Source organism: Schistocerca piceifrons, chromosome 2 (assembly GCF_021461385.2).
Source record: "Schistocerca piceifrons isolate TAMUIC-IGC-003096 chromosome 2, iqSchPice1.1, whole genome shotgun sequence".
In the NCBI taxonomy this organism is placed as follows: domain Eukaryota; kingdom Metazoa; phylum Arthropoda; class Insecta; order Orthoptera; family Acrididae; genus Schistocerca; species Schistocerca piceifrons.
In genome coordinates, this window is record NC_060139.1 from 985,960,486 (window position 1) to 985,973,195 (window position 12,710).

Genomic DNA, 12,710 nt, shown 5'->3' on the forward strand with positions numbered 1-12,710 from the left:
TTTTCGTGGCATAGTGCAGCAACTCGACGTAGCATGGACTCAGTAAGTCGTTGAAAGACCCATGCAGAAATATTGTCAGCCGTCCATAATGGGATTCACGTCGGGGCATCTGAGTGGCCAAATCAGTCGCTCGAATTGTCCGGAATGTTATTCAAACCAATCGCGAACAATTGTGGCCCGGTAACATCCATAAAAATTCCATCGTTGAATGGCTGCAAATGGCTTCCAGGTAGCCGACCATAACCATTTACAGTCAATGATCGGTTCAGTTCGACTATAAGATCCACTCCATTCCGTAGCAGTACAGTTCACCACCAGCTTGCGCAGTGACTTGTTGGCAACCTTGGTCCGTAACTTCGTGGGGTCTGCGCCATGCCCGAACCCTACCATCAGATCTTACCAACTCAAATCGGGACTCATCTGAGCAGGGCCGGCCGGGGTGGCCGAGCGCTTCTAGGCGCTACAGTCTGGAACCGCGCGACCGCTACGGTCGCAGGTTCGAATCCTACCTCGGGCATGGATGTGTGTGATGTCCTTAGGTTAGTTAGGTTTAAGTAGTTCTAAGTTCCAGGGGACTGATGACCTCAGAAGTTAAGTCCCATAGTGGCCAGAGCCGTATGAACCATCCGAGCAGGCAACGGTTTTTCAACCGTCCAGGGTCCAACCGATACGGTAACGAGCCGAGGAAAGGCGCTGCATGCGGTGTCGTGCTATTAGCAAAGGCGTTCGAGTCGGTCGTCTGCTGCCATGGCCCACTAACGCCAAATTTCGCCGCACCTGTCCTAATACGTACGTTCGTCGTGCGTCCCACATTGACTCCTGCTGTTGCTTCACGCAGTGTTGCTTGTTTGTTAGCACTGACAGCTACGCAAACGCCATTGCTGTCTGTTGTTCAATGAAGGCCGTCGACCGTAGCGTTGTCCGTCGTGAGAGGCTATGCCCTAACGAGATCCGAAATGAAATCTCCCGTGCGTCTAGCTCCAGCTACTATATAGTCCGCGTTCAAAGTCTGTAAACACCCGTCGTGCGGTCAAGGTCGGAAACCTTTTCACATGAATCGCCAGAGTCAAATGAGAGCTCTGCAAATGCACTGCCCTTTTATACCGTGTGTATCGGGATACTATCGCCCTCTGTACGTGTGCGCATCGCTATCCCATGACTTTTTCCACCTCAGCGTACTTAAAAATGGTTGCAAAGCTGAAACTGTGAAGTAGTGGAAAATGCAAAATAAAAGGATAATCTAATCCAAGTTACGACAAACAGTATTTAACATACTCAATTAGAAAATTTTCTTTAGCAGTGGACCCTTTTGCAAATGAAATATTCATATTTTGTGTTTACAGACAGCTTATTCATGACTATTGTGACGAAATGTCGACCCCATTCTGAGATTTTTGTAATTACTATCGTAATTATCATGTTTTGCAGTTCTGATATTCCTTTAGCCACAAATGTGGTGCAAGCACGATGTTCCATCGTCAGTTCAGAAAATTAAGGCCGCAACGGTCGCAAGTTCGAATCGTGCCTCCGGCATGGATGTGTGCGATGTCCTTAAGTTACACTGCTGGCCACCGTAAATGCAACACCAAGAAAGACAAGAGGTAGCACAACAAAATTTATTTTGTAGATAACATGTTGACCAAGTATCAATTGATTACGTTTACAGACGCCTGTGACATGTGGTTCCTGCCAGAATCAGTAGCCAGAGTAGCCGCCATTGTTGGAGATCACCGCTGCCACACGTCTCGGCATTGAGTCAAAGAGACGTTGGATGTGTTCCTGGGGTACAGCAGCCCAAGCAGCTTCCACACGTTGCCAAAGATCATCTGGTGTGGCAGCTGGGGATGTAATCTGGGTCACTCGTTGAGCAACCATGGACCACATGTTTTCTATCGGCGAAAGATCCGGAGAGCGAGCCGGCCAGCGAAGCAATTCAATCTGGTTATTGACGAAGAACCTTTGGACAATGCGTGCCACGTGTGGTCGCGCATTATCCTGTTGAAATATGGCTGTGGCCGAGCCCTGAAGGTAAGGAAGGACACCTGGCTCCAGCACCTCGGATATGTAGCGCCGGCTATTTAAAGTACTGGCAATGCGTACTAGAGGCGTGCGAGAGTAATATCCAATACCGCCCCATACCATAATACCCCGTGCAAGACCAGCGTGGCGGTGCATAATGCAGCTGTCCAGCATCCTCTCTCCACGGTGTCTCCACACTCGAATCCGACCATCGTGGTGCTGCAGACAGAAGCGTGCCTCGTCAGTAAAGACAACGTCAGTCCATTCTGCCGTCCACATCCGTCTGTCATCACACCATTGGCGACGGAGACGTCTGTGGTACTGCGTCAATGGTAGACGAAGCAATGGACGTCTTGCGGACTGACCACTCTGCTGTAAACGGCGTCGAATGGTACGCGCAGACACTGGATGATGCGTTACAGACGCAATGTGCTGTGCTATGGTTCGGGATGTCACTGAGCGATCCGTCACTGCCATGCGCACAATTTGCCTTTCAGCACGTGCAGTGGTGCACCGAGGTGAATGCGATCGACCACGTCGGTCCGTCGTACCCTCCTGCATCCAACGGTCACATATCCGCATTACAGTTGTTTGGTTTCGTCCAACACGACTAGCGATTTCTCTGTATGATAATCCACAATCTCGGTAAGCCACTATCCTTCCTCTGTCGAACTCGGATACTTGATCAAACGATGTTCGCTGTTGTCTACGAGGCATAACTGATCGTCTTGTGAAACAACCACAAGGTAAACACACGTGCCGAACGTACACTCGTCGAAATCGCCAAGCCTTAAATGGCGCTATGAGGTGGCGCCACAGGCGCGCGTGATGTGCGTCTGCGCTGAAATTCTAATCAGTTGCATATCTCATCGCTGCAAACCCATGGTGTAAATTTCACTTGATTCGGATGCTTCCTTCAGGGTGTTGCATTTACGGTGACCAGCAGTGTAGTTAGGTTTAAGTAGTTCTAAGTTCTAGGGGACTAATGACCTCAGAAGTTAAGTCCCATAGTGCTCAGAGCCATTTGAACCATTTTCAGAAAATTAATTTACGCCATTCAGAAATTTAAATCTTCGATTCCACAACATAAACACTGCATAATAGTTAGAGACAACCACAACCTACAAATATTTACGCACTGTTACTCCTCCGAATTATTCATAACTGCAACAGTATTTTTCTAAAACTTTCTGTAGTAATTATACTGATTTAGTAGTCTCTCACGGGCAATACTTGCTAAGACATTCATCTGCACTGGCATTGTAGGGTTCCAGAATGATAGCACTTTTATACACCGATATACCACATTCTGCAGTCTTAAGAAATCACACAAAGAAAAACAAGCTTCTTTATTGCTCTTTAATGCATCGGTGGCTGGAAATATTTTTTCGTTGCGCACAAGTTATAATACAGAAACAGCTACCCTGGCTTCAGATAGATGAAATGGAATATGACATCTCCTCACTCTGTTCTCTGTCAACCAACCGCAACACAGATAACCGACAGTTATTAATGACTGCCACAAATGACTAATATCGAACGTTAATTCCAGCGGCGATTACTAATATCGCAAAATAACGTTTCAGCCCTTGCGTAGAGGGAACAGATCCATCTACTCATTTCAATACGTTTCCAGTAAATCTGGATACAGTTTTCCCTTGTTAAATTCCGAAAATTGTACACATAGTTTTTCATTTGCTGTCGTAAATCAGAAACTAATGGGGGAAATTGAATTTCATTGCAGGTATTCTACGATTTAAAATAACAACACAGTACTGAAGATAGGCTAATTAGTTCACTAATTAGTGAATAGGTTAATTAGTTCACTAATTGCAAAGATTTTCCTGAAGCGCAGCACAGAGAAAAAAATTATATTATCATCATTTTTGATTGAGCTGTAACGCTATTTGCCCAATTTATTTACTTCATCTCCAAAATCGGATATAGTTTATTTTGTATTTTTCATGGTTTTCTAGATGTAAAACTCTGTTTCCTTTAAAATTAGTTAAGCCTGTCCGCCGGCTAGAAACTCCCTCCACGCTAAAGAAAATTTCTGCTTCGTCAATTACGGTGGTGTACATTATATTGTCTCCTAACTTGTAATATGGAACGTTGTCAGAGATTAACACGGACTTAGTGATTAGAAGGACAGATCCTTATTTTCGTTTGCTAAGAAGAATGTCAGTTGCAGAAACATCTGAGGATAGCATAATTTTATGATCACTCACAAAACAGTGATGCGAGCCTTATTTTGCAATCAGCAGGAAAGCGACGACAAAACAAACATTTTGATACCTTCTGTTCTTGCAGCCGTTTTCTGATGCTAGTTGAAAGCTGCAATTAGCGGCGAAGGGTGAGTAATTATCCCTCTGTGATGAGCGCCGGGCCAGGGTATTGCAATTTACCACATCTCGTTAGCGTTAACGAGTCCCACAAAATGCACGCGCTCTGCTATTGTTGGTACAAGAAACCCCTTCTGTCTGAAACAAAAGCAAACGAAAAGCCATGATCGTGCTAGCAAGACTCAGTTCTGGCAAAGGGGCTTCCATCTGAGAATCCCTTATAAATATTCATTATACCTTCATTCCATCTTCATACGGTACGTGTTTGTCAACGTGAAACACGACGAACGTGCTTTCCGTCACAGTAAGTGCACGCTTAGAAACGAGCTGGTGTATCACAAGCAACGTGCCCCTCATCATGGAGTGCGTCCGTAGTGCTCTCCAGCGGTGCGTGTCGGCTATATCTAAGGCACAAACCACACTGATTTTTTCTTTTTTTTACTGAAAATGGACGGCTGTAAAATAGCTACGGTAGCTCCCCTGTCCTTAGGCTAGCCATGTTGTTCTGTCTGTATTATATATTGTGCTGGATTTGTAAGGAATCACCTGTAGTTTACTGGTCCATGTTTCCTAGTGGGGTGTATTTTTCCTTCTTTTCCTGCTATTGTTTATACCAACACTAGCGGGAAGTTGCGTCCCTGGCCGATATAACAGGGCAATATTTTGCCGACCCCAAAACACCGCCAGATGAAAGTAGTATCACCTTTGGTGGTTCGGATCCTTCTGTGTCACCTCCCTGTCGATCCAACTGCGGTGAAGATCCCTGGAATGCTTCCGCAAATTCTCTCTGTTGCGCTACTAAATAAATAGCCACACTTCTCACAAACAGGGGTATATTTTTCCCAACATTTTCACTATTACTTTTCGCACTACTCTGTTGAATCAATTGATTCAATTTGAGAATATTGTACATGACCAAACAAACGATTTAAGAATGGAAATATGGACTGACGGCATGAATTGAGCTTTGTGTTAGGGAGTGCATTCGGCTAGAGTAGTCTGTGCGGTTGTGTGAGCCACATTGCCACGGTGCTGTAGTGGTTAGCACAGCTGCTTAGCTGTAGCTCAGCGTGTTCGGTCAGAGGGCTGTGTGCTCTCTGTAATAAGAAAACTGAGTCAAGGAATCAACGATCAATTTGACCGGATGTCTTGTGACGTCCGCCCAGACCAAACACAACGAACTATATCGAAAAAAAAAAAAAACACACGTGAATGGACGGACAGAATTTGAGATCAATGAATTTATCAGATTATTAAAAGGGCTTTCTGGCCAGCAGAAGTAAATACGGTGATGGAATAATGTGATAAGTAAGTATGGAAGTGCAGATTTACAAGCACTTATTTGGCACAAAACAAAAAAACGAGAACATCACAAGATTATTAATAAGTAATAGTGACAGTATTTCTTTACTGCATGTTTAAACAATATTTACAATCAGATTACACGCACTTCAGCAATGGTTACTAATATAATTTTAAATGATATGTTATAATTACACGGGTATTTTGGCAGATTGTAAAGTTTTTAAAAGAAAGTGGGTTGACTGAAGAAACCACAGTGGGAAAACTTATGGCAAATTCTATTCTCAGGCGGTACAGATTTTGCCAAAACACTCATCCATTTCCTTCCATTTTTGTGCATGCGAACAGAATGTCGTTAATTTCACCTTCTGTACAGTTGGTGCACTCGCAGTGTGATGTTGGGTTGATTCCTGTGTGGTGATGAAGTTCCGGAAACATCTTTGATAATACCTCATTCGGCAAGTAATTGATATCGGCCATCTAAGTGAACGGGACTACTCTGTGGTCAAAACAGTGCTCTCGTACTGGGAAGGGGCAGTTGTCAAATCTCCATCCTACCATACTTTTCCTGTGTTTCAAAAAATAGTTCAAATGGCTCTGAGCACTATGGGACTTAACTTCTGAGGTCATCAGTCCCCTAGAACTTAGAACTACTTAAACCTAACTAACCTAAGGACATCACACACATCCATGCCCGACGCAGGATTCGAACCTGCGACCGTAGCGGTCGGGTGGTACCAGACTGTAGCGCCTAGAACCGCTCGGCCACTCCGGCTGGCTCCTGTGTTTCAAAACAACTTGGGGTCCGTGCTAGAGGGATTGATTTCTTCAGACATTACTCGGTCGATTATCTCGACTTGAGCCCTCTGTGTAATGACCTATATCGACGAATTCATGGGCCCTTACGGCTTGCGCCGGAACACCCGCTACCTATTCGCCCGAATCAGTTCCGGGTGCATTGTGTTGAACACTGCCTGTTTACAGTTCTGCACGCTGCTACACTGAGCAGTTGGCCAGGTGTGTCGCTGCTTCCGCCCTCCTGGCTTTGAGGGCTGCTCTAGCGGATCTTCTGCCGATGTTCCACGGAAGCTAATGGCCGTTTCGCTGTTGTCAGGCACGCGCGTGGTAGCTCGTTAATTAAATTCTGACGTCACGGTGGCCGGTGCGCCGTGTCGATTGCTCCGGGCAGTTGCAACTGCCTGTTCTGTGCGGGGCGGATCGTGGCGCTTACAAAGCAAATTCTTTGCTATTCAGAATGGCTTCCTTCATGGCAGACAACAAGCATTACGAAAAAATCGATCATGCGGATCGCAACTCTTGTTGTTCTGTCATGACGTTAGAAAAACGTGTGACTCATTGCCTCTTCAACGCTTACTAACGAAAATACGACGTATGACATACTAAATTTGACTGGATTGAGGACGCAGCATGATAACTTGTATGGGAGGTCATCGGTGGAGGTAGATGTAATTATAGGTGTGTCCCAGGGAAATGTGTTGCGATCTAGTATTAATCTTCTTCTATATAAATAAACCTGTAAATGCCTATCCCCGGTAGCTCAGTGGTGCCGGCACGGGAGCTCAGCGTGTTCAGTCAGAAAGCCGGTAGACCTCTGTAATAATAAAATTGAGTGAATGGATCAACAACGAACTTGAATGGATGTCATGTGACGTGCGCAACGACCAAATACAACGAACAGCGCGATAGAATGTCAATCACAAGGGCCCGGGTTCGATTCCCGGCTGGGTCGGAGATTTTCTCCGATCAGGGATTGAGTGTTATGTTGTCATAATCATCATGATTTCATTCCCATCGACGCGGAAGTCACCGAAATGAAGTCCAATCGAAAGACTTGTACCGGCGAACGGTCTACCCGACGGGAGGCCCTACTCACACGATATTTACATTTTTACCTGTAAATGTTTGCTCAAAACCGTATACCTCCGAAATCTCTTCACCGATTGCTTTCAAATTTTGACACAACGTTGCATTTGAGTACGCACGTGGTTTTATATAACTGCTGGAACGCCACATATATAAATATGTATGTAATAGTTATAGGGGAAATCTGTATTTTTACTTCATTTATTGAGATTTTCCTCTATACAAAGGTTTTTCTCCGCTGTAACTAATACCCGGAAATTATTACATCTGCACTTTTTCGATTCATCGGTCTTTTGACTAGTTTGATGCAGCCCGCCAAAACTTCCTCTCGTGTGCCAACTTCTTCATCTCACAGAAGTCCTCCAGAATCCTGTTGTTTGTTGGATATATTCCACTCTCTGTCTTTCGCTACAGTTTTTGCCTTCTGCAGTTCCTTCTAGTACCATAGAAGTTTTTCCCCAACATCCTAACACATGTCCTACAGTATTATCATGTCCCTTCTTGTTTTCAGTGTTCTCCAAAGTTCCTTTCTGCAGACAACCTCATTTCTTATCTCAACAGTCCACCTAATTTTCAGTGTCTTTCTATAGCATCACATCTCAAACACTTTCACCTCCTCTTTTCTGGTTCTCCAAACGTACATTCTCTGAAGCGTCCTTATCGGGTAAGACTTCTTTTGCCCATGGTGCAGCGGTTGGCACACGGAACTCGCATTCAAGAGGACGACGGTTCAAATCCCTGTCCGGCTACCCAGATTTAGGTTCCTTTGAAAAGTGCACAGCCGACAGAACGTTATACTCTATCCCTCCGCCCCTGCATTCGGGAGGACGACGGTTCATACCCGCGTCCGGCTATCCTGATTTAGGCTCTGCGTGATTTCCCTAAATCGTCCAGACAAATGCCGGGATGGTTCCTTTGCAAGGGCACGTTCGACTTCCTTCCCCAACCTTCCCTAATCCGATGGGTCCGATGACCTCGCTGTTTGGTCCCCTTCCCCCAAATCAACCAGCCAACCCTCCTTCCTACTTTCCTCCTTTTGGCCAGTTATGCCCTGTTTACTTGTGTTGATCTACTTTTTAAGCCCTCAGTGCTTCGCCTGTCACATGTTATTTTTGCTTCCAAGCTAGCATAATTCCTTAACTTCGTCTACTTCGTGGTTCCCAATTTTGATGTTAAGTTTATTGCTAATCTGATTTCTGCGACTCCTCATTACTTTCGTCTTTCTCCCGTTTTCTCTCGATGCATATTGTACTCATTAGACTGTTAATTCCATTCAGCAGATCTTGTAATTCTTCTTCGCCGTCGTTGAGCATAGAAGTGTTATCGGCGAATCTTATCATTGATATCCTTTCCCCCTGAATTTTAATCCCACTCTTGGACTTTTCTTTTATTTCGTGATCGTTTCTTCAATACATAAATTGGACAGCAGGGGCGAAAGAATACATCCATGTGTTAAAGCCTTTTTAATCAGAGCACTTTGTTGTTGGTCTTCCAGTCTCATTGTTTCCTCTTGGTTCTTCTACAAATGGTATATGACCAATCTTCCCCTATGCTTAGCCCTACGTTTGCCAGAGTTTCGAACATAACGTCAGGACTGCCTCTCTTGTACGTTTCTTTACATTTGTTAAAGCCAAACTGATCGTCATCCAACAGATGCTCAATTTCCTTTTCCATTCTTCTATATATCTCTTGTCAGTAACTTTGATTGATGAGATGTTAAGCTGTTTGTACCTATACATAATTAAATCTGTCTCTAGCTGCTTCTCCATTTCAGCCCATCTCCTGTGGAACCAAGTACCTGCATGTGATCCAAACTACGAATAGACTAGGGGTTTTCAGGCTGTCACCAGTGCAGCTTACCTCACGGTATAAAGCAGCAGTTTTCTCCCCCTCCATCAGAGATCTGCTTCATTTTCTGAGACTTTTTCATTGCTGTCTCTCCTTAATTACACTCCTGGAAATTGAAATAAGAACACCGTGAATTCATTGTCCCAGGAAGGGGAAACTTTATTGACACATTCCTGGGGTCAGATACATCACATGATCACACTGACAGAACCACAGGCACATAGACACAGGCAACAGAGCATGCACAATGCCGGCACTAGTACAGTGTATATCCACCTTTCGCAGCAATGCAGGCTGCTATTCTCCCATGGAGACGATCGTAGAGATGCTGGATGTAGTCCTGTGGAACGGCTTGCCATGCCATTTCCACCTGGCGCCTCAGTTGGACCAGCGTTCGTGCTGGACGTGCAGACCGCGTGAGACGACGCTTCATCCAGTCCCAAACATGCTCAATGGGGGACAGATCCGGAGATCTTGCTGGCCAGGGTAGTTGACTTACACCTTCTAGAGCACGTTGGGTGGCACGGGATACATGCGGACGTGCATTGTCCTGTTGGAACAACAAGTTCCCTTGCCGGTCTAGGAATGGTAGAACGATGGGTTCGATGACGGTTTGGATGTACCGTGCACTATTCAGTGTCCCCTCGACGATCACCAGTGGTGTACGGCCAGTGTAGGAGATCGCTCCCCACACCATGATGCCGGGTGTTGGCCCTGTGTGCCTCGGTCGTATGCAGTCCTGATTGTGGCGCTCACCTGCACGGCGCCAAACACGCATACGACCATCATTGGCACCAAGGCAGAAGCGACTCTCATCGCTGAAGACGACACGTCTCCATTCGTCCCTCCATTCACGCCTGTCGCGACACCACTGGAAGCGGGCTGCACGATGTTGGGGCGTGAGCGGAAGACTGCCTAACGGTGTGCGGGACCGTAGCCCAGCTTCACGGAGACGGTTGCGAATGGTCCTCGCCGATACCCCAGGAGCAACAGTGTCCCTAATTTGCTGGGAAGTGGCGGTGCGGTCCCCTACGGCACTGCGTAGGATCCTACGGTCTTGGCGTGCATCCGTGCGTCGCTGCGGTCCGGTCCCAGGTCGACGGGCACGTGCACCTTCCGCCGACCACTGGCGACAACATCGATGTACTGTGGAGACCTCACGCCCCACGTGTTGAGCAATTCGGCGGTACGTCCACCCGGCCTCCCGCATGCCCACTATACGCCCTCGCTCAAAGTCCGTCAACTGCACATACGGTTCACGTCCACGCTGTCGCGGCATGCGACCAGTGTTAAAGACTGCGATGGAGCTCCGTATGCCACGACAAACTGGCTGACACTGACGGCGGCGGTGCACAAATGCTGCGCAGCTAGCGCCATTCGACGGCCAACACCGCGGTTCCTGGTGTGTCCGCTGTGCCGTGCGTGTGATCATTGCTTGTACAGCCCTCTCGCAGTGTCTGGAGCAAGTATGGTGGGTCTGACACACCGGTGTCAATGTGTTCTTTTTTCCATTTCCAGGAGTGTATTTCTTGTCTCACGATTATTTTAAAACTAATTTTGAACATCTTCCACCACGCTTTTTGTAGGACGACAGATCCTATGAACGTATCTTGATATTTCTTAATTCTTGCATGCGTTATCAGGCGACTTCACCGCGATCTTAGATCCCAGGCGAAATATTTCTTGTCCTAGGTTTGAGTATTACCGTTTCAGTTCCGTGTGTTGCTGTCTCATTAGTCATTTTAAATGACAGAAACGTTTGCGAAACCCTCTCATTACGCGTGTTTTTATAGCTGCTGTCTCAGTTATTTCAGTTTTCCCACAAGCTTTCTGGAGAGCGTACTCTGAAGAAAGTGGCACTGGCGCATTAGCAGAGAATTATCCTGTGTGTCTAAAAATAGGAAAAAGACATCCAGCTAGCCTCATCTAGAAGCGACAGGGATTTCAAAGCTGACGTTATGGTAACTAGTTCGAAGTAATGGCCTTTCACCTTTCTATCGTGAGCTGCTCAGCAGCTCTCTGGCATTGAAAAAGAAGTAAGCAACTACATCGACAACCGATTGTAATAAGGATGCCATTTTGAAGATTAGGTGGGTAGGTCACGTAACTAATGAGGAGATATTGAATAGGATTGGGGAGAAGAGAAGTTTGTGGCACAACTTGACTAGAAGAAGGGATCGGTTGGTAGGACATGTCCTGAGGCATCAAGGGATCACAAATTTGGCATTGGAGGGCAGCGTGGAGGGTAAAAATCGTAGTGGGAGACCAAGAGATGAATACACTAAGCAGATTCAGAAGGATGTAGGTTGTAGTAGGTACTGGGAGATGAAGGAGCTTGCACAGGATAGATTAGCATGGAGAGCTGCATCAAACCAGTCTCAGGACTGAAGACCACAACAACAACAACATCTCTTTTCTGCGAAGAGAGCAAGGAGGTTTTTTTTTCCAAGGAGTGTTTTTTAAGGTACTGTCACACTGAAAACCAACTCAAACAAACTCTGTTGACAACTGTTTTCAGCTCAAGGTTTGATTTAATTTTCAATTGTAGTCAACATTTGTTTGAAGTCGCGAGTCTCAACATCTAGTTGAGGGAAATTTTGTCTCGAGTTTGTAGTTTATGGTCAGTGAGCAAAAACTCGGCAGAGTTGTGTGACTTGTGCATGCGCTGTGTTTCTCTCTTCGTCTGGTGTGTTTTTTCGACAGTGGCAACTCACGGGTCAACATATCCAACAATTCAGTTTTTGTTAGAAACTGAAATGCGGAAACCTCTGTAGGATTCTTCCGATACTGCATATAAAGACAGATATAAAAGAAAATATTTGTTGAAAGAAGTTTCGGATGAAACTGGTGTACCGCTTGTGGAGCGTGAAAGGAAATGGGCAAATACGAAAACACAGTACATTCGTGAGCATTGTAAAATGGTCAAAACTAAAACTTGGTCTGGGTCAACGGAGATCTACGTTCCGAAATAGATAATTTACGAGCATGTGAAGTGTTTGGGAGACGTAAACAAGCCAGTGAGAAAAATATTTACAATCTTAAGTAAACTTACTGTAAGACTATTGGTCGGAAATTATGTAATTACAACTGCATTTTCACAGAAATTTGTCTGTTTCTCTTGCCATATCATTTTGTCAAAATCTGATACAAAGTAGTTTGCAATTAATGGCTTACGTTGTTGATAACTAAAGCTATAAGGGTTTGTTCAGAAGTTTTTAATTACATTTGTCTTTCACTCGATATTTATTGATTCATATTCCTCTTGCCATTTCTCTTTACCAACATCCGATAAAAGTAGATTGCAAATTCATTCCT

General features: G+C 45.4%; 1 protein-coding gene across 3 annotated transcripts in view; it reads left to right on the plus strand.

The window, feature by feature from the left end:
* LOC124776265 (prolyl 4-hydroxylase subunit alpha-2) overlaps positions 1-12,710 on the plus strand; it is a 203,586-nt gene that overhangs the window by 146,574 nt on the left and 44,302 nt on the right. The gene's annotated exons all lie outside the window — the stretch shown is intronic.